The sequence below is a fragment of the Epinephelus moara genome, chromosome 12 (assembly GCF_006386435.1).
Source record: "Epinephelus moara isolate mb chromosome 12, YSFRI_EMoa_1.0, whole genome shotgun sequence".
Classification (NCBI taxonomy): Eukaryota; Metazoa; Chordata; class Actinopteri; order Perciformes; family Serranidae; genus Epinephelus; species Epinephelus moara.
Genome location: NC_065517.1, coordinates 6,573,251 through 6,595,858, shown reverse-complemented (window position 1 = coordinate 6,595,858; position 22,608 = coordinate 6,573,251). Strand labels below are relative to the sequence as shown.

Genomic DNA, 22,608 nt, shown 5'->3' with positions numbered 1-22,608 from the left:
GAGATATATCATCAGGAGGAAAAGCGCCGCAGACAGTGCATCACAAGGAGTGAAGTTGCGTCTTCTTTTCCTCGCAGATGACGGTTCGGGTTCATTCTCTCCTGTTGCGTGGTAAGTGTGGTCCATTCGCAAACTTTATAACTAAAAAAACCTTTCACTACTCTCTATCGACGAACTACGAACACTCTGCTGTTTCCTCCTCCTTCTTCCTTCCTTCCGCTGTCTTCGTTGGTTTATTTATACACGCGAAACGCGTTCTCTGGCTGGCTGGATTGTGCGCTCAGTCTGCCGTACATACATGGCGGCGCAAGATGGCGACCTCTCTAAAGCAAGGCCCTTGCTACCCATATATATATATAAAAGCATAATTATAAGGCTACGAAAACGAAACAAATTTTATTTTATAGCGATTATACACTTATATAAACATATTAATGGGTAGAATATTCAGATTCAGATTCATATTTGACAATAAACCATGCCAAATATTACACACTGGCCCTTTAATCTCCATCAGTACAATAGCAGAATGTTACCCAGTTTACAACTTGACTCACGCTTGTAACAAGAGGGACTCCACACAGTTTTCAAAAACTAGTTATTAATTTGATAGTAAAAATAAGATGGGGTGTGGAAGGAGTGGGTGTTGTACGGGACTACCCAGTCTCATTCTGAAGTTGTCGAAAACCAGCACTTGGTCAGTGACTTCCGGCATCAGCGACGAAAAAAAGGCATCTTTTTACATTGGCGTGATATGCGGCCGGTTGGTTTAACAGCGCCCCGTGGCATCAGGGGGAAACGCATCAGGACAACAACAAAAGGTGAGGTGGCAGAAGTCCGCGTAGGGCGGATGGGAGTGGTGGTGGCCAAGCAACCACCAGCTTTCCCCTGGGAAGCCAGTGTTCACTTCTCGTATGATTGTAAAGCCAAACCCTGTTCTTTTTTCTCAAATCCAACCACATACTTTTGTTGCCTAAACCCAACCACGTGTGTGTGTTGGCAAAACCTAACCATGTGCATTTGTTGTTGAAGGGGAAAAAAAAAAGTGAATTCGCAGTGTTGTGCCAACGTAGTGGGTTTTTTTTTTTTTTGAAAGAGACTATACGCAAACTGTACATTTCATGTGAAAATTAAAGTAAAAACAGAAAATGCATGTAAGAGGAGGAAGCTGAAGCAATGTCCCAGAATGTCAACAACCAACTCACTCAAGTTTTTCCATGTCATATCACAACGTGGTAACCTGGAAATCCAGACCCTGCCCCTAGCAAATTCGAATTTGCTCTGCAAAGGGATCTGGCCCCGACAAGCAGAGCCATCGGACCAATCAGATCAGTCTATCTGACAGAGGCAGGCTCTGGGCGGGCGTAACATGATGAGGACAGCGCTGCTCCGTAGGGGTCGAAAAGTAAACAGCCCAAATGGCAGCTGCTGTGTCCATTCAATTTAGCTTTGGAAGAAACGCTAAGCCAACTACACTTATCTTTTTCCTTGAGAGAGGAACAGAAGACTGCCCTAGAAGCATTCGTTTACAGGAAGGACGTTTTTACAGTTTTGTCGACGGGATACGGCAAAAGCATAATATATCAGTTAGCCCCACTGGTCGGCAAACCAATGGGGCTTACTGCAATGTGATGAGGTTGGAGTGAGAACATGTTGTAAGGGAGAAATGCATGAATAAAAGTACGTGTATGTGAGTGCTGTAACCTATGTAAACCTAAACTAAACTACAAAGACGGGAGTGCCATGAAGAGATTTTCAGGCTGCCCAGCAAGAGGGAGCTTAGCCTGGGAGAACAGCCCTTTTGTCACTCTCCCCTTTCAATTGCTGACAGTTGCTCTGACGACCAACCCAGGCTCAGCAGAGCAGCACAGGAAGCCAGGCGGGCGGGCCATTGCAAGTCATGTCACTCATTCTTTCTCTGTAAAATAAATACTGTTTCCATTCCACTTCTGCTTTGATGTTTTTTTTTTATCATTCAAACTCAACACTTGCTGGTGTTTGACATTAAAAGCCAACTTGGAAAAGAAGAGATTATGCCTTTTGAGCTGCTGAAAGGCTTTTAGTGTGAACTGTCTGAAGGACATGTTGAGTTTCTCTGACTTCTGGGAAAGTACTTTAGAATGACTACTCATTGAAGAAACGATTCAATCAAATGAATGTAAAATATTAAAGCAGTAACTTATAAAAATAACTTTCTCATATTTACTGGAATTTCACTTCAAACAGTAGTATATCAGACAGTCTGTGAAAAAGTCATATTCCTCTGCCTCCTCATAGTGCTTCTAATGGCATTTGCAAAATCAACCAGGCCTGAATGAAAACCACCAATCAGAGCTGAGGAGTCTCTATCACAGCTGTCAATCATGTCGATCAAGTCAAGTGAAAAACCAACCACTGCCCACCAGCTGAAGCAAGCGCTGCCTAGTTTGACAGTTTGACCGCAGCCCACAAGCACTGATAGACGGCTTTGGCACAGACTTCTTGGCTCTTATTGGTTGTTTTTGTTCAGGTGCAGTGGATTCTTGCAAATGCTATTATAGGCCCTACAAGGAGGCAAAGAAACATGATTTTTTTTTTTTTTACAGATTATCTGTCTTGCATTACCGTGGATATACAGTAGTGAGTTTAATCAAATCAGTATATCCTCATAGTTTGTATGATATCCTACAAATTAGTACCCCAAAAATGATGTTACATCCTTGATGTAAAGTTACGTAATTTATGTAAAGTTACGGAGGTTAGGTTTAGGAGAGTCGTGGTTTGGTGTCTTTATGTGTGGGCAAGTAAAGTGACTGTGGTTAGGTTTAGGAAAAGAAACATGGTGATCGCGTAATACAACTCAGAGCATAGCTAGGCGTATAACAACTGTACGATACGTCAATATATTTTCAAGCAAGATACAGATTTAGACAATATCGTTTATATCAATGTAGGATCAAGTTGCATTATCAAACACAGTTCTTCTAGGTAGCCATGCCAGTGTGCACCTCTCCTCTCTCACACTCACTGCATAGCTCTGCTCCACTCACACACAAGATCTAGCAACACTGACAGCGACACAGAGCTGCTCCTCTGTTTAATCTGTCGGTTAATTAGTCAACAGTGCCGCATCGGTCTATACTGTATGTTGCACATTATACGCTGAATCAGTATGTGAGATGAATAAAATGACTGCAGTAGCACATGTATGTGGGGGAGACAGAGCTGCTTGATTCGGTCAGGTGAGCGTGCATTGAGACAGGCACTCACTGAGACAGCGCCTGAATGTTTTAAAAAACACAGCGACAACACAGGCATTTCATATACAAGATGTTTACAATGTGTCTCTTGCTCCTTTCCTCCCTCAGCCTCTCTGTTGATGCTATGTGCATAAATAAGATTAATAGTCATCTGAAGGGCCACAGAAAACCACATAGATATTCAACTGTTTCAGACCTACTTGATACTTTTATACTCATGTTCTAGTTTTGTGTCCTGTGCAAACCTTTAAACTGCTGCAGCTCCAGTGCTATTTGCAAAAATGTTAACGTACAACCCTGCTATTCCTTTTATATAATTTTTCATTTACATGTTGTGCAGCTGTTCATTTTCAAACAAGTTAAAAAAAAATCCCTGTCTTTGCATTTTATTTTGATCACAGTCTAAAAGTGCTTGTGACATCTCAATGTGGCTTTGACTTGAACTGAAAATTTCGTAGAAAATACCAAGATATTAATGTGTATCGCCACTAAGACTGAAAATACTGGGATATGAATTTTAGTCCATATCACCCAGCCCTAACTCAGAGTTCACTTAGTTCCGAAAACACGTGTCCTGTAGAGAGTCAGTGATTTGGTAACCCATCCACCACCCCAGCCTACCTCCTTACAAAACTGCTCGGGAACGCTTCCATCATTACTCCCTTCAGCATTTTGGTCACATGATCGCAGCCCTCCAAAATACATGGGTTATGCACGTATTACTCGCTCATGATAATGAGGGGGGGAATTTGGGTGCATTACTTTTTGTAGAAAAACATATGTACAGTTAATGAAGCAGCCTAATCAATATGACAAAAAGTTATTCTATTAAAGTTACCAACTGTAGCTTTAAGTCATAAATAAATATATGACACATTTAGCAGTCAAAGTTTCCACATAGTGAGGTGTATCATGAATAGTGTTGCACGGTGTACCGGTACTAAAATAGTACCGCGGTACTAGAGTATTCCAAACGGTACTATACTGCATTTGGAAAATACCGGTACTTTGAAATTGATTCAATTCATTAATTTATTTTACTCATTTATGCACACAAACGTCTTTCTTGTTCCTACTGGAGCACAGATTACACAAGTGGTGTGTATGACAACACCTGTATCAACATTCGCAGCTGGCGCACGTGAAAAAAGACAAGAGAAAGTCTGCCTCGCAAAGGGAGACAACACGAGACAACACAAACTTGGTGGAACATTTGAGTTACCAAACCGTGACGTCCGTACCGAGGTACTTACCGAACCATGATTTTTTTGGTACCGTTACACCCCTACTATTTATTGTTCTAAAGGTTTGTATCCAAAAGGACTTTTCCTTAGGAAAAGTACCGAAAAGTATCGAAAAGTATCGAAATTCATATTGGTATGGGTACCGAAACAAAGATTTTGGTATCGTGACAACACTAATCATGAATCACTTCTCTGATCTGTATAATGGCACTGTAACGGCTGAATGGGTACTGTTACTCCTCAGATTGCATAGCACATAAAGTTCTCCATGTCATTGCACTCACAAACACAATCAACACCCCATGACACCTGGCCAAGAAAACCTTTTTGATGTTTGTAGAGGATGTAAATAATGGATTGGTGACTTGTGGTGCGTCACAGGATGGGTTCTGGGGGCTCTGCTGAGACACAGTGATCTCAGCGGATCCTCCTGCACTTGTCTCTGAAAGCTGTCAGATGATCAGGGAGCTTCACAGTGACTCTTTGGCAGAGATAAACAACAACACAAAGCAGCTCAATGAGTCCTGGTGGGCCTCTGGCAATCAACCAAACGTAATATCACTGTCACAGATGCAAATGATCCTCTCCTCTGTATCACTTTCCTCATGGTATACAAATTATAGCTACACATTTTGCGGAAATCTGGAGACTGTCTAAAGATAGTTGGAAAGTCAAACCCTGAGTTAGTTACTGTTTGACATGTTTCCAGGAGCAAATGCTTGAACTGTCAAGCAGGTGAAAGTGAGATTTTCCTCTATGCTTTCTCGCCCAAGCACCAAAAATTTCCAGTCACCACAAGTCCATAAAACAAGCCCAGCCGATTGCATTAAGTTTTGTTGGCTCTGGATGCGCTGACGTGACCTCAATCCGCTGCCTCGCTGGCTGCCTACTCAGATCATGGTCGTCTCGGCCTGTAAGAGCTTCTCCTTCATCAGGTCCGGCTAAAGCCTCACACACACTGCCCATCACTGGCATGGATTAGAGGGCTACTGCTTGCACACGTCTGAAGCTGTCTGCTCTCACTGAGTCATGAGAGGCTGCAGCAGTTCTTCCCAGACCCAAAACATTACCTGAAAACCCTTAAGTCGAGAGTTTTTGGTAGAACTTATCCTCCTTAAAACATAAGCCCTCAAATCCAGCACTCTGTGGAGCATTATCTAGTCATGGTGTAGCTTATAAGTCTGCAAGTGTTAACAGAATTAAAGGCAAGTTTACTTTGAAGTTCTGCATACAACATGCAACCTAAATCTCATCCAGGATAGTAATGAGCTGCTTAGAATGTTCAAACTTCTATTTAAGTTTTTTTGGTCCATGTTATCTAGTGATAAGCAGGTTACTGTTGAGACGAATTTAGTTTTTTACAAAGTTTTCTCAGCTGTAACAACTTTTGACTCACCTGTTAATTGCGGAGATGTGGTTACAGGGACTCAGCTTAACAACAGAATTCAAGGCCATCTCTGTAAAAAAACACAACAAACATAGTGATCAATATTTAAAATAGTCCAGTTTCACATAAACAGATACACATTTTGAAGATAGCAGTGGTTGGCAGTGACACATTACAAGTAACACACGAGTAAAATACTGTAAACTTCAATTAGTAGCCGGTGCTATTATTTGCTTAACTCACTGGAATGAACAGACCTATATTTGGGACAGGCTTAAAGCGGTGTTGTGTCGGTATGTCGGGTGCCAAAATCCTAGAGTGCCGTAACTCTCTCTCTCTCTCTCTCTCTCTCTCTCTCTCTCTCTCTCTCTCTCTCTCTCTCTCTGATGCGCTGTCTGTCAGAGCTAAATCAAAACGAATGGTTCATAATTGATATACTTATCTGAAGCCTTACATTCATGCTGGTTTAAATAAACAATTTGAATGTACTTCCCATTCCCAGTTTTGTGTGAAGTGAATGACAGGCCTGTCCCATAAGGTCATATTTCTGCTACCATCAAGTCTCTTTTATAGTGGAATTACCATCATATTATGCATGCATACTCTTATTGTGATGGCCCACCGGCAGATGGACACATGAAACACAATGCTTTTAAATGTATGCAATAGTTGTTCATTGTGTAGAATAAGAAAAAGAATGTTGGGCGATTCTCATAGTTCATTTCAAAGCCGATATTGACCGATGCCGACAATGTACTGATATCATCAACATGTTGGCTGATTCCGATGGTTCATTTTAAAGCCAATATCGGCAGATACCGATAACTTCCCAATATTTTTGTGTATCCCTAATCAGCTTGGCTGTACGTCATGACAACTAGAAGTAAGAGAGACAATAGGGAGTGCTACAACTATTAACATGGTATATTTGCAAATATGGTTTGACGCCCTACGTCACGCATCAATTGTCCTGGTCTTTCACAAATGAAATGTGGCAACTCTACAGTGTCTTTTGGTTTCACAGGGGGCACAAACAGCGGTTTGACGGGTGAGTTTGGAATCAAGGCTAAATTCATTATGGCATCAACAAAAAGGGTGAAGCTGCATATTCTTTACAAAAACACAGAGAAGGACAACATGGCCCCTGCACTGCTGGCTACGTTTCTTCTTTACTACTTCTGGGGATCATTAAAGTACTCTCATGTAATTACTTCTGACTACAGACCAAGTTAGTCTCTCTTTACTGTAGAAAGTTACTTAGAGACCATGTTTTTCTGGCTAACAATAATTCAAGTCATCTTAAAAATGGGTCAGCAACCAACCTATCTGTCCTTCTCCAAATCTCTTAAAACATTACTACAGAAATTAAGGAAGAAGTAAGCCTGGCTGACATTGTTCATCTGATGATGTAGCTATAAATTGGCTGGCTAGTTAGCAAGCATTTTGCTAACATTAACTAACATAAGATGTGACTATTTACAATGATTTGTGTTCTTGAAGATGATAACAGTCCTCCAGCCTCCATCTTATAACTAATTTCAACATCTGTGTGTCAGACAAGCAAATAGCATATCGAAGTTTTACAGGAAAGGGGAAACTTGACTGAGGTTCTGTTGAAGCTTGCTCAACTTTTACTGGAGCAAAGAGCGAAAAGGAGTGAGATTTAGGAAGGGTCAATTAAACAATTGTCAAAAACCAATTCATTTTATGTCAACTGACTAATCATTCAATCAGCTCTTACTTTAAGCTGTGCTTGTGACGCTGTGTGGACTCTTTCCCCACAGCCCTGCTAAGTCAAGTTGAGGCTACAAAGTAGATTCAATGGTAATGAGGTGAGTTTGAATTTCTGGACTGGCTGGGAAAACAGACAAGGTAATTATGCAGTGACTAAGCAATAACCTACTGAATGTAAAGCAGTGCCATTTTCCTCCAAGCACAAAAGCATCTTTCTTTGTCAGTGTAGCCTCATCTTATTCATCCTTGAAGTACAATGTGGTCAAAATGTATGTAACATTTTTTACTTAACAAATCTTGATAATTCCAGTCATCCATATTTGCCCCTTGTTTTACCAGTGCTGTGTGCTTTAGAACAGACTTTTATTGTAACTAATTAAATATGCATAACCATCCAGCACAACACTAGAGCCAGCTTGTTCTTTGTACTTCAATTTCCCCTGGATATTGAAGCATAAAAGGTCGACATGCGACAGCTGATCCTGGGAATGCTTCGCCTCTGCCTAAAAATGCCATTGTGCCTGTGATGTATCTGTCCCTGTCAGGGTCTATATATAGGCCATCAGCTGGGAAATGAATAAACATCAGCGTGATCTGCGCGTCTGCCTGCCGATGGGGCCGTCCCCAGTCACTCAGGTGGGTTGACACTGCTGCCACAGCGACAGCATCTCTATTCTGCCTGTCAACCTCTGAAGATGCTTAGAAAGAGCCGCCAGTCTGGCTCAGGCATTTATATAGAGACAATTAAATTAAATATCTTTTTATAACATGCATCACCCACATAGAGCAGATGAGATATAATGGTTAGTGGCCAGTTTGCTGCTCTATTAAATAAATAGTTTACAGCCTGTTAATCATTAAGTACTTTCACAAATCACATGAATGAATAAATCCTGCAAACATGACTTTAGTCACAATCACAGTCACGAAAAAGTCATGCTATAGTCTTATCAACTGATCTGCTGAATCTTAAACAGTAATCTTAAGCCCTATTCGTACGGGACTAGTATTACCTGGGGACCTCTAGTCATTTGTAATACTTGCGGAGGTTGTCTGTGATCTTAATCCCGTGAGAATCTAGCGTGTCCATAATTTGTTCCACCGCAAATTACCAACCATATTTCACCAAACACACGTCACGTGATGATATAAGTCCTGTGCAAATCGGCTTCTTGATGATAGGCTGCTTTAGACTGCATTACTGTTTGTCAGCCCTATGTGTCTTATTGAGCTCTGGATATGGCACAGTTATGGATGGGCCACTGTGTTGTGTTTACTGCCGCAGAAGAGAGAGTAAATCTCTTTTTGAGCAATCCGAGTCAAGTCAAGTCTGATGTGCTGCCAAGTCTGTTGAGTGTGAAAGGTTCTTCAAAACCAGGAGATCATGTTGAATGCTCTGGAAAAAGCAAGTAACATAACCTTGACTAAATAGGGTTTTTTTTAATTAAAATTGCAAGTTACCTGCAAGTCTTTCGGGTCTTTGGATGCTTGCATGTCATTTGTTTGTTTTGCTCTCAAAGAACTTCACCAGGTTTAAACCCCAGCCTTTAGATTTTTGCTGTCAAGTATTCAATTCCAAATCAATTCTCAAACTCAGTTTTTTTTGGTATTGTCTCCGTTTACGAGGGTTGTACCTGTCAGTCAAATCAGATTTGGCTGTTCAATACGAATACTCGACGATTTCTTTTTTTTTATTTCATAGAATGTTTGAACAGGCTCAGTGGGATGTTCAGAGTGACAGCCGCATTCACACAATACAGCAAACACATGCATTAATGTTGGATCAGAAATCTGCAACAACATTTTTTTTCTGACACTAGATACCAAGCAAAAGCCAGAGACTGTCTTATTAAGCTGCTGTGAGCTGTAAATTCAAATTCGGAGTTTTGGGCCAGGTTCACACTGGATACGGAATTACCTTGATTTGTTAATTGTCACACAGCTGCCTGTCAGCAGTCGCCTACCTCTTCACACCAAAAGCACCATTTCTCCGCGCTGATCAGCAACTGATTCTGTTCTCTGCTCTGTTTAAATCAGATGTAGAGCGCTGCATCTTTCTGTGTGTGTGTGTGAGACTGCATGTGTGTGAATGTGAGCGTGTCTAGCTCAGGGATTTAGCTCGATCATCTTGCTGTCTGTTAAGATCAGGGGTCAGCAACCTTTGCTTAAAAATCTGTCTAGAGCCGCAATACATATTTCTGCCTTACAGTGATGGCAACACAGCTTATTTAATCTAAAGTTGCCTATAAACATTCCTAAAAGGTCTAAATGAGCATTAGTAACATGTTGTACAACAAAGCAGCTACTCTGCAGTGGGCATTTTAGGATTATTTGGTATTTCAACTTTACAGCGTTAGTGGTAAAAGCAAACACATCTGTCCACTCCGTATGAGGTTCTTTCCTCCGAGACGTTTTCTTTTTTGGATTTGGAATCAATAGACAACCTCACTATGGAGACTCAAGACTAGCCATCGCTATTTCGATGTATGATGCACATTGCTAATGAGATGTTAAAACATTTTTTTTAATTTGGTGAAATGGCTACATATTGATACAATTGGAAAATGTAAGAATCACTTTAGATTTAAATGTTAAAAAAATATTCATTTCCATATAATTTTTTGTCAAAGCCACAGGGAGACACTGGAGAAGTGCTGAGGAGCCACTTGTGGTGTACTGTAATATCATGGTATAAACCTAGTTTGTTTCACATCAGGACGTATATCTCCAAAAACCTCCACCAATGAGAAGGTTAGGGCAGCCTATAAGCCAACAGAGGCAAAATAGTTGAGGTACTGGCTGCTGCTTATAGATGTTATTGCTGTGAATGCAAAGTAATAATTCATGACAACCTTGGCATCTTTTTATAAGTTCAGAGCTTTCTTTGAAAAGTAGGGGGAGAAGCATTTGATTTGTGCTTGTATTGCATGCCCAGTGACTGGGGTTCACATATGAGTTGGTGATGAAAATGTCGGATGAAAGATTTGCACAACAAGAAGGAGCCATTAAGGCTGATGATGAAGTAACAACTTAACTTTCTGTGCAGCAGTGCCACTAAGACGAATACCTGTGTACACGCTTGCCCATTCTCACTCTGAAAGTGACTGATACACTCGTGTATGATTAATGAATCCATTTGCAACTAAGAATTTAACTGGAGCAAATTTGCATGCGCACAAGAGAAGGAGAATGAAGAGCAATGATTTGGTAACTGGTTGAAGTAGCTGATAGGTTGTTTGCTGTTATGATGTATCACTGGCTGCAGGGCAAACAAGTATCTGTGGCTGACTCAGGGAAAAGCTCCAAGCTTTTTCTGGGCTTCAGACTGGAGGGAGCAGATCCACTTAGCTTTCCACTGCACTGCCTCCTATTGCTTTGGCCATTCAATTGACAAGCAGCCAGCCGGCAAGAGCACATTAAATTTTAATCTGAGCGTGATGCATGCTTATCATTCCTGACGGGCCCAAATGAACTTTTGTCACTGTCTGAGTGAAACAAAGCAAAAACAAGGGAGGAGCAGTGCAGTGTGCACTGAGTGATGTTACAAGTCTTCACTCTCATTTACATTCTCAGATCACAGTGTATTTGAAGTGATATTATGGCTGCTGCTGTGCTGTTTCACCAGTGCCAGCTCTAGCATAGGTGGAAAGCTCTAAATAAACACCTCAAATATTAATATACAGCGTTTATTACACAGCATCCAAAATATACTTTCAGGGCCAGATGACTGTGTTTGAATTTACATTTAGGGAGACACTGAAAGTGTCCTGAAATTGTGTCTATGACATGTACAAATGTACGGTCCATCTAAAGGCATTTATCAAGTATCAATACCATGACTGCAAATGAATTCTATTGCTGCCATGTTCACCATAACAACTTTATAAAGTGATAATAAGTCAGTAGCCATGTTTCCAAAATGTCTTTTTATGATTATTTTTGAAGTAGCACATTAGAAAAGCTGCATGGAAATTCACCAATACTTCCTCAATTGCGCAAAAAAGCCTTTACACTTGCTTAAAGTGGTGTATGCCTTTGTCAAAAAAGAGCTAATGCGATAAATGGGATATTGAAATGCCTTCAATAAATAGTTTTGACGTCGCTAACATTTCACTTACATGAGTGATGATCAGCTGTCTCCACTGTTGGCTTCTTCCCGTGCTTTAGAATTGTAGTTGTGCCTTTTTATGCAGATAATGAGATAACTAGAATTACTGCCTCGCGGTTGTATGCCTCTTAGAACCAATTAAGTTGCACTTGCAGTTTACATCCTTTGTCTGTGAATACATGGATGCTTCACACACATTAACTCACTGTCCGACCGAATGTTGCCCCCTCTGTTTTGGAGATATGACATCCCATAATGGCCAGAAAAGTGTTCATTATGATGTCACAGTGAAGTTGACCTTTGACCCTTTGGATATAAAATGTCGTCATTTTATAATTTTATCCCATGAGGCATTTGTTTGAAATTTTGTCATAATTAGCTTATGAATTCCTGAGTTATGGCAAAAACATGTTTTGTGAGGTTACAGTGACCTTGACCTTTGACCTTCAACCACCAAATTCTAATCACTTCATTCTTGAGTCCAAGTGAACATTTGAGAAAAGTACCTCAAGGCCTTCTTGAAATATTGTGTTTATGAGAAAGAGACTGACGCAAGGTCACAGTGACATACACAGTAGCCATGTTTCCATCAGCCTGTTTAGATGCGCATCAAGAAGTATCGCATCGGAAAATTATGATGGAAACGCAAAAATTCGAATTAAAATCCCCTGTTTCGCACAAACTAAAATACGCTCGTTTTGGTTGATTCGAAAAAAATGTTGATTCGCAAAACGGGGGATGGAAACAGTTATGTTCGAATTAAGTCTGACGTAGCGCACCTCTCTCCATGGTGATATCCACACTCCGGGTTGGGAAGGCGGTAATGCATTTACAAGCTGGTTGCCAACCGCCAGAAAATGTAGACAAAGAAGAATGCGAGACTTGTTTTGTTTCCGGTTCTGCGGAAAACTTGTGCAAGTTCGTAGTTTTCACCAAAGTCCGTGCATTTAATGGAAACACACAGGATTCGTATTTCTTTTAATGCACGTTTCCCAATGATTCGAATCACTTTTGGATGGAAACATAGCTAGTGATATCATACACTGTTGTATGAGAATAGCCCAGGTGACTTGTTCTGTTTCCAGTTTGCAACTTCAACTTCTACTCTTCTTACTGGCAGGTTACAGCCATTTGTAAAGTGAAGCCTATCAATTTCTGACCAAACTACGCTTTGTGGAACTTTGTTTATTCACTCTAAAGGAGTTGATGGAAACCATAGCCTGTAAAAAAAACACAACAACATGAAAACAGTGACTGGTTTGTAGACTCCCATTTTGAAGCCTCGAGTTTGGGATTTTGACTGTTGCCATCCTGGATTTTTGGAGCCAAAAGTGACCATAATTGGAAAAGAGGGTGGAGATTTGGAGGTGCTTGAATAATAGAGACATTTGCTATTTTATTTCCAGCTCTTTACTGGTGGGTTTTTCTTATTTACATATTGTATTTAAATATCCTTTTATAATGTGTTTCTTTTGCACTTTGTCTCACTTTTGAGGTTTTATGCAAAGGTCTTTGAATTGCCTCATCGCCAGCATGTGCTATGTAAATAAACTTGCCTTGCGACCAATAGCTTTTTTAGACTGCAAACATGTTTCTTTCTGCTGAAAAGTTGGGTATTTTAACACAGGGTGTCTATAAGGATTGACTTGCTTTTGGAGCCAGCCTCAAGTGGCCATTAGAGGAACTGTAGGTGTTGGCACTTCTGCTCAGCAGTTGCTGCATAATGTCAATGCATCTAATTCGAATTTCCTTTGAATGAAATTATAAAACTTGGCTGAACATTTGCTTGACAATTTAATGGAATCACAGCTAGTGTTGTATTTACAGCCTGTTGCACTACTCCCAAATGAAGCTTTGTGTCAGTTCATGCAGGACACAGAAGTCATACGCCCCAGCTGTAATCAGCTGACAGCCAGCTGTTGGATCATTGCTTCTATTCAGTCACACACCAACCACAGGTGGCCCATTTAAATATGGCCTCCCTCTCATTGATCCCTGCTACACCAATGCTGCCACACACTGCTGCTGCTGCTGCTAGCAAAGCTTTACCTCCTCCGCCCCAGCCCCCACCTTTCTAACTCAGGTCTTAGCATGGCTCAGAGGTTAAAAAGGTATTATATGTCTTGCCTTGGGCCCACTCTTGTATACCCAGGGGGGGCTTCTACATAGCATTTAGCATGCTGCTTGTCCAATCTAGGGGGCATCTTTGGAGAGTAGCTATCAGTGCCAAGCATAACTGTATTTCCATTTGTTGCAATAAAAGGTTAAATCTATGATGATCTATGAATGGATAATCTATTCAGAATGTTCCTGACTGAATTAACTAAAAAGAAAATTGTTTTGCTGTTTGTACTTCAGCATAGATAAATAAGGGAAATGTCACTGCGTTTTTAAGTTAGTTAAAGGTAAGTGTTTTATATTATGCTAGCCCCAAAAAATGACTTAATATGGTCTAAGATTCATGGCACATTATATTTACCGCATCTTCTTTTAGAACTGCAATCACAACTCCCTACAACAGCTCGTAAGTGGAGCAGGTCAGTTACTGTTAGATTCAGGTGCTGTGTCGTATTAAAATAATTACTCAAAGGTACCCATGATGTAGAAGCTCTGCTTACATCACTCCAGATGAGACACATAAAATCCTGCTGCTGCTGCATGAAGTTGAAAAGGGACTTTAACTCTTTCTACAAACAGTTGTGAGTAATATTATTATTAAGAATCAGCTATTAAGCTCACCCACAAGCTTTGCCTTAAAGGCTTTAAAAGTTACAGCGACCGTGCCAGCAGCCAGCTCTGTCTTTGTCTGGTCTATGAAGAAAATGGGAAGTGATTAACAACTTGTGCAAGTGTGCCTAAGCTGTCAACTTCTATTGGCAATGGTATACCCTGACGGAGACCTAATGGCTATAATTACATTGGAGAGGAGGGAAAGTACAATCGGGCACACAAACAAAGTCTGATGATCCCATTCCATAAAAACACATTAAATGCTGCTAATTGTCATTGCATGTAAAATTTGTTCTTTAACATATGTTCATTGGAGATAAAATGAGATGAAAGTTTGGTCATTGCTGCAGGGAAATTAGGTCACAGCAATAAACAGTAATACATTAAAGTAAAGGGAAATCCTGCAGAATGTAGCTTTAGATAATAATTTATGACAGTTTTACTACAAAGTGTGATAAGCAGGAATGTGTAGAGTATTATTGATGTAATATATGTTCACACTGAAATATGAGCTAGATGATAATGGTTGTGTATGCATGATTCATCCATCAAGAAAAGAACATTTTAACGTAACAGCTGCAACATACAAACACAATCTACTCCTTCTGATTATTGAGGAGCAGTCATACATGTTTAAATGCCTTGCTCAGGGGCACTTTACAGTAATTACTGAAGGAAGGAGAATTATACCTAAGTGACAAAATAGGTCTTCTATAACCTTTTAAGTCCTTGGGATCCCTTGGAGCATCTAAGCCTCCAGGTCCAGTTTGAAATGTGAGGGGATCGGAGATGATTTTACTTATAAAGGTCAAAAAACTCATCACCTGGAGAAATACTCTGCCTGACAACAACTGTATAATGTTTGAAGTCTGAGGAACAATGATAATGTCATAGTGATGTCACAAGGGCTTTCTCAGCTTGGGCATGGAGGTTACACATTTATAACAGAAGGCCGTTGTGCTACAAAATGAAGGTTTTGAGTTTGAAAAACTTGGATGTTTATCAGGCAGGAAGGTGTGTGGAGAAAATTTGCGCAAGGTGACACAAATAAACGCAAAGACACAACAGTTCAAGGTGAAGAATATAAATTTGAGTGAAAGATTTGCATGACACTTTCGCAAGTCTTAAAGCACTGAGATTCTCCCCACTGACTGAATTAGAAATGGAGTACAAAGTTATTGTCCCTGTCTGTGAGCAAAAAAGGAGAGGGCTTGGAGAAAAGTGAATGAAGCATTAGGACTACCAACATGTCTCATTTCAAGCCATCACATATCGCCGTTTTGTCAGTGGCTTTTCATGTCTACATATTATGTGCTAGGTATCCTCCTGCGTCTGCTGTTGACATTCCTGGACACCGCTACCAACTCGGGGACGTCAAGAAAAGCATGTGGTTAGGTTTAGAAAAACAAACATCATGGTTTGGCTCTACATGCATACAGGAAGGAAACACCAGGCTCCTGGGTGACAGTCCGGGGTTTATTGGTCCCATTCACCACCCCTCACTCCCGCCCTATAGGAACTTTCAAGCTCCTTATATTACGCCGTTACCAAGAGTGTTTTAACCTGACACTGTCCAGTGGCGTATCATACTGCTTCGACAGGTGTCATCCAGCCGACAAGTGGCATATCAACACAGCGTGAAAGGTTACATCTCCCTGGTGCCACTGCATACCGCTTCAGGTGTCTGACACCGAAATCGCTGACCAAGTGGCGGTATTCGACAACTTCAGAATGAGAATGCTTTGGGTCTACATGGAAAGTTATGAAAATATGTATTTGTTACTTTTGTAAGCTATTTTGTTGAGTTGCCTCTCAGCAAAATGCTCTGTGTAATTAAAGTTGGGCTTTTATACTGAAGGGAAAAAAAAACATAAGTTGCAATGTGACAATTTGAAAAAAAACATTTGCTGTGTTGGTTTAAGCTGTTCCAGAAAGAGCTGTACTTTATTGCAAACCAAGTTAGCACTAGGCTCTAAGCGCTAAACACTTAGCTACCCCCGCCTCCCCAGTTTTTAGCCCAACCATTAGCACAGCTGATAAGATAAAGTTAAAATCTGTGTGTTGTGAAATACCCCAAAACTCCTGCTTGGCACTCAGCATCAGGGGTTGGAATTGGGGGATTAGATCACCACATGATTCCTGAGTGTGGCACCGCTGCTGCTCACCGCTCCCTCAGGGGATGGGTCAAATGCGGAGAACACATTTCACACACTCAGGTGTGTGACAATCAGTGGAACTTTAATCTTTGATCTTTAAAACACTCCAGTGGTCATACCTGTGCGAGTAACACAGGTCTGTGTCACTATAGTGTGAGGATGCATGATGCCCATCCATGAGCTTAAATGTGCCAGATGATGCAAGATTCATCATCACTAGTGCAAAATTCTGCATTTTGCGCTATTTGGCAGGTTTTTGCTCACAACATAGGTGGGATGTTCTAAGCCTTGCTGGCAAGGGGAGCGCCTTTACCCTGTTTACCTGCACACACTCCCCCCTCTGTAATGACACAGATCTGGTTGAAAATCTGCAAAGTATCCCTTTAGTGCTTTTGGAGCTTGACCAATACTAAGGACTGACATCATCACCCCACTAAGATGGCACTGAATCACATTTGGGTGATTCATTCACAGTGGGGGGAGTGTGTGCAGGTAAACAGTGTAAAGGCGCTCCCCTTGCCAGCAAGGCTTAGAGCATGCCACCTATGCTGTGAGCAAAAACCTGGCAAATGGTGCAAAATGCAGCATTTTGCACTAGAAAACCATGTCCATTTTCACTAAATTGTTTTCAAAAAGGCCAAATCTCTTCATCCTTTTTCAGCAAACAACTACAATCAACTTCTGGTGAGAAGATGGACAGTGTGGTACTCTGCCGGATCTAAGCCCATTAATAAATCTCTATTCTGTCCTCTTTAGCAACATCTGTTGTGTATTTTATACAGCCAAACTTAGAATTTAGTTGTTCTCATTTACATACGTCTCCGTTTCTGTTGACACTAAACAGGCTCATTGTGTTTTCCTACTTTGTGTGCTCACAGAGCTGTGGATTAAAAATGTACTTAAGGTCACATTCAGGAGGAAAATGTTTTTTAAAAAGTTTTCATTTTACAAAATCACTATCTGCCGCTACCTCTGTCAACTTTACGTTTGTGCTGTTGACCTGACTACATATGCAGAGCAGTATTTCACAAAATGTGTAAGAATTACAAGAAATAGATATCATTTCAATTTCATTGTTTCTCTCTCTCTCTCTCTCATGCACCCACATCATTACTGCTGTCATAATTGCTTATGAGCTGCTTGAGAACCTCTTCATATCTGTCATTTAATTTTATTATTGTTGAACTAGTTATGTTTGAATTATGAGCTTTCATATTTAATCAAAAGTGCAGAGTGATTTTCAAAGTCATGGAAATTATCTGATAATAACTAATGCTTTTCGAAGTGTGTCAGTTTGGAAGGTTATTCATTTGCAATATAATGACAGCATAAACTAAGTGCATTTGTAACAAATGTGTTACGTCATCATGGATTTAGGGGTGTGCGATATGGACAAAAAATAATATCTCGATATTTTGGGGGATTTTGACCATAACGATAATTAGACGATATTCTTTTAAATATGTGTTTTGAACAGCCTGAGTTAAAGCTCATTAATTGTTTCTCATGGATGATATTAATGGACACAATGTTTTAAAGGAAATATGTTCTTAACATTTCTTGCTGCTTTATTACCTGCTCTCTCTGTTTGACTCTGGTGACGGCCTTTTGTAGCGTCAATTCCGGGTCCATTTGCAACTGTTCAGATAGGCGTTTGTCCCGCAGACTCACCACAAGCCTGTCCCTCACCATCTCATCATGTAGAGCCCCGTAACCGCAGTGCTCCGCCAGGCAGTGCAGCGCCGTAACGTTAATCAAACTGTTGGCAGTCTCGCCCGTTTCTTGATGCCGCTGATTAAACTTTACTCTCTCAAAGATCACATTCCTGCGATTCTGTTCTGCTTGCGTCTCCAATCCAGACGTAATGCGGAATCTGTCCAAGCGTTTAATCCATTTAGGCCAGTCTTCAGCCTTGAAGGTGAACTTTTCCGGCGGGGAGACTTGAAACTGTGCCATGTTGCCGCTTCGTTTAGCCAACTGTGGCTAGGCTAGGTAGCTCCGTAGACGGTCTTCCGGTACTGGGAACTTTCCCGACCTACAACTAGACACTTTTGCGTGTCGCTATATGCAGACTAAGTCACTAGTACTGTCGCTCGCGTCTGACTTTACTTCTGACACCATGTTCAGTTATTTATTGGTATAACCGCAAACCACTCATGAACCACGCAGGCTTCAGGTACCTGAGCAACCCGTTAATTGTTCCCCTGCAACACAATACAGCATGAGTTCCCACCTTATAGGCTGGGACCTATCACTAAGGTTGACCCACGTCTTCCGAAGCTGCTGGAGCATCCGTGGGCGGTGTTGCCATGTTGTCTCGCTAATGTTTGTTTAGCAGCAGGCTAACCTGCTGGGAAGGTGCCAGTGAGAGATCATGTGACCACCTAGGCGTACTGCGGCGTGCTGCTGCACGCAAGTTACGTAACTCTTGTTCGGTGAATGTGTGGGGTTTCAACCTGGTTTCAACGCGTGGTTTCAGTTGTTTTTGTGAAGTCATTTGCATACTCGATAACGTATATTTGCACATTGTTAAAACAACAATGACGATATTCTCGTTAACGATATATATCGCCCACCCCTACATGGATTATTCATTTTATTGTTACTTAGTGGTATTGTCGGGGGAGAATGTCTGCAGCTGGTGACCCTGCTTGATCCACCACCATCAACATCTTATTTATCATCATTATAATAGTCACAATTGAGTGTTAAGATGGAAGGACAATTTGGGATTTGTGGGCACTGGCAGATGCCATAAAAAACACCAGGGCATGTCTTTAAGCTGAAATACAAAGTTGCACTCTACTGTTGAGCCCCTCTGCCACTGGACAAAAAAAAAAAAAAACTTATACCCACTAGCATCAGGCTTTGGTATTGATTACTTAGTATTTATCAGCTTCAGCTCCTATTGGCTCCGATCAGCAGTGATGGGAATACAAAATCCAGCCGGACGTGCTAAATTTAACCCCTTTTCCTACATGATACAGTGACGTGCCACCATACTATACGTCTCCATTAAAGCAGCACCTGAATATTGTATTAGTCAGCACCGAGTTTGAGAAAGAGACTGAATAAGTAATATCAAGAGATATAAAAAGAAGCAACCACCGTAACATTTTCACTGCTCCATGCTGCTTTCTACTGTTTACTAACCTGTTTTACGGCCAGTCCATTTCACCGTACGTGACACCACAGGGAAAGAAAAAAAAAAAAAAGTCTACTGGCAAAATACTGCCAAAAGGTTTTGTTAAGTTTGGTGTGTAAAGAGTATTACTGTGCAAGATATTGGAACTGTCAGTTTCCATAATAATAAAAGTATCCCTCTGCAACACTGAGCGAAACATGCGGATGCTTGGAACTTTACCTGTTTTCTTATGCTTTTCATGTACAGGTCTGCAGAGAACACAGATTTGCACATCCTAAAACACACAGCCAGCAGTGTCCCATGAGATGCATCAGAATGAGATGCAGCAAGTCAAAAGAACTGTACACTATATAAGGACAGCTTTCCAAGTGAGATGGCGCTTTTCTTCTTTTTGTCTTAACTTCATAATGTCTGTTGACCGTTGTAGTTTGACCTGATGTCAGCCATTTGTGACTGACATTCTTAAAGGTATTTTCTAAAAAACAATGTATAGACTCATAAAAAAAGTAATCCCTTTGTGTTTCCCTGGATAGCAAAGGTATGGTCCACCCTACTTTCTCTCTTACCCCTTTTCTACACGGGTAAACCCACTAAAAATAGCCTTAAGACTCGTTCCCCATTGTGGGAGAGAGGAGTGGGATTGGTTAGGGTAAGAATGTCATCACTTCCACGTCACTTTCTCCCATTTTTCTCTGCTGTTGAACTTTTGCTATTTTCTGCCTAAAGTCAAAGCCACAATCCTATTGGATGGGGTTCAAAGTTCACTTCTACCGCACACGCGGGTATTTTATGATAAACAAAAAAAATAAAATAAATCAAATTCAGTACAATGGGAAAAAAGGCAGTGGAAACACAAAATCTCCAAGAAAACTCAACGACAAATGACAATCCTGAATCTGTTTTTGTGTTGTTTTGTAACTTGGGTGAGTCAACCCTTTAACTGTTGTACAAAGCCATAGTACTACAGAATGTGTTTAATTAGTGCGCTTCTTCCCAGCGCTTCATAAAAAAGCGCTTCCAGTGCTTCTTAAATGATATACTACAGGTGATTTTTGTTTCTATGACAACAATATCTTGACACTAATGTTAGCTAGGTAGCTACAGTGACACTACGTTAACCGAGCGTTGACTACACAGTAAACAACAAACTTACAATGTGTACATAAATAAAAACACAACACTCACCAACTGCACTCAGTGTCTGGCTGATCTGCTCCTACAAATGGGCTTTTCTGTCTTTTTCGTGACAGTAGACAGTAGGGACGCACAATAATATCAGCACATCATCCGTATCGGCAGATGCTGGCTTTAAAATGAATCATCAGAATCGGCCAACATTTTCTTTTTCTTAATTTGCACAATGAATGAATATTACTGTAAATACATTGAAAAGTATTGTGTTTCATGTCTCTGTCTACTGGTTGGCCATCATGATAAGAGTATGGATGCATAAAATGATGTTAATCCCACTACAGAAGAGACCCACTAAAATTAGGTAAGGAAAATGTGGATATATCAATATCGTTATCAGTTATTGGTCAAATGAGTTGTTACATGTCAGCACATCGGATATCAGCAAAAAAATCCAATATCGTCCATAGTAGACAGTAGCCTATCTAAAGAAACAGCAGTGATGTCACAAGCGTCTTTTTGAAAAGGTCAGAGATTTTCAACTAAAGGCGATCTGAGTGGCTGTACAAAAAAACCCAGAGTGCCCCGAAAAAGACACTGGGCACAACGTCTTTTCTATAGGTGACCGCATGCTGCCACAAAGTGCCCAGAAAAAAAACGCTATGTGGACCTTTTAGCACACAGACCTTTGAGCGGAAGAAACCTATGCAGAGGGCTTTGGTTTCATTTTCCTATAGTTTCGAGATACCTGTCTCCACGGGAAAGTATCAATGTAAAATGTTGACAGTATAATGTGTGGATTAACCACAGTAAGACAACAAATGGTTTCTGGAGAGAGAAGTTGCTGTTGAAATTCCTAAATCTAAATTCTTAATACTCGCAGCACCACAAGTAAAATTTTTATTCATCTCAGTTGTACTGTGGTTGAGTTGAACCTTCCAGAGACCGACATCTAAAAGCTGGACACATAAAAAAACTAATACGATCTGCATGACTAGATGCCATCAGAGGGTAGTGGGAGAATCTGTTTTTGTGTTGTTTTGTAATTTGGGTGAATCAACCCTTTAACTGTTGTACAAAGCCATTGTACTACAGAGTGTGTTTGATTAGAGGCACTTCAGTGACTTCTGTGGTACTTGGCAGCCACAACACTATCATAACTGTAATAAGAGTAAGGAAGTGACTGTGTGGTATTATTACTGCTGTGTGGAAACTACAGAAAGCTTTATGGCTCATCACGGAGCAGTAACATCTACACCAAACCAATGAATACAGAGTAATGTGGCTGTTCTCAGTTTAGCACGTGGAGCTTCCAAAAGTGTGTCCAGATTCTTCACTAAGCAGTGACCTGTTAGAGTGAGAATGCTACAATTAAATAGGTTGAGCACGCTAATGCCTGAGGCCCATTTGTCTTTCATGCCAAGTTGATCTGATTAGCTGGGCTAAATCCAGGGTCCTGTACACACACATATACACACAACCACACACAAACACATACTGATCTGCATCCTCGCAGGCACCCTAAGAGCAACACTGTGCTACATAGACCTGAACGTGTTTATGTCCCCTGGCAGAGACTATATGGCGGAGGCTCATGGGAGAATCCAGCTGCATACATTTCATGCACTGCTTCCTCAGCAGCGTCTTCATGGGCAGTCAGGGAAAAAGACCTCCACTACTAACTGTCAGGCGTCGGATTCTTAATGTTGCAACATGTTTACTCTACTCATACTG

The 22,608-nt window shown here is 40.8% G+C and overlaps 1 protein-coding gene across 2 annotated transcripts in view; it reads right to left on the bottom strand.

Moving 5' to 3' along the window:
- Positions 1–22,608, bottom strand: part of lrfn2b (leucine rich repeat and fibronectin type III domain containing 2b) — a 243,277-nt gene that overhangs the window by 158,472 nt on the left and 62,197 nt on the right. Inside the window, exons 1-2 of one of the 2 annotated variants that reach the window (XM_050058482.1) lie at positions 18,174–18,351; positions 5,880–5,940 (exon numbers count right to left, since the gene is read on the bottom strand). The gene's annotated coding sequence lies outside the window, so the exon portion shown is untranslated. Of the gene's footprint in view, positions 1–5,879; positions 5,941–18,173; positions 18,352–22,608 lie in introns of those variants that run through there. The other variant, XM_050058481.1, reaches the window with a different exon arrangement.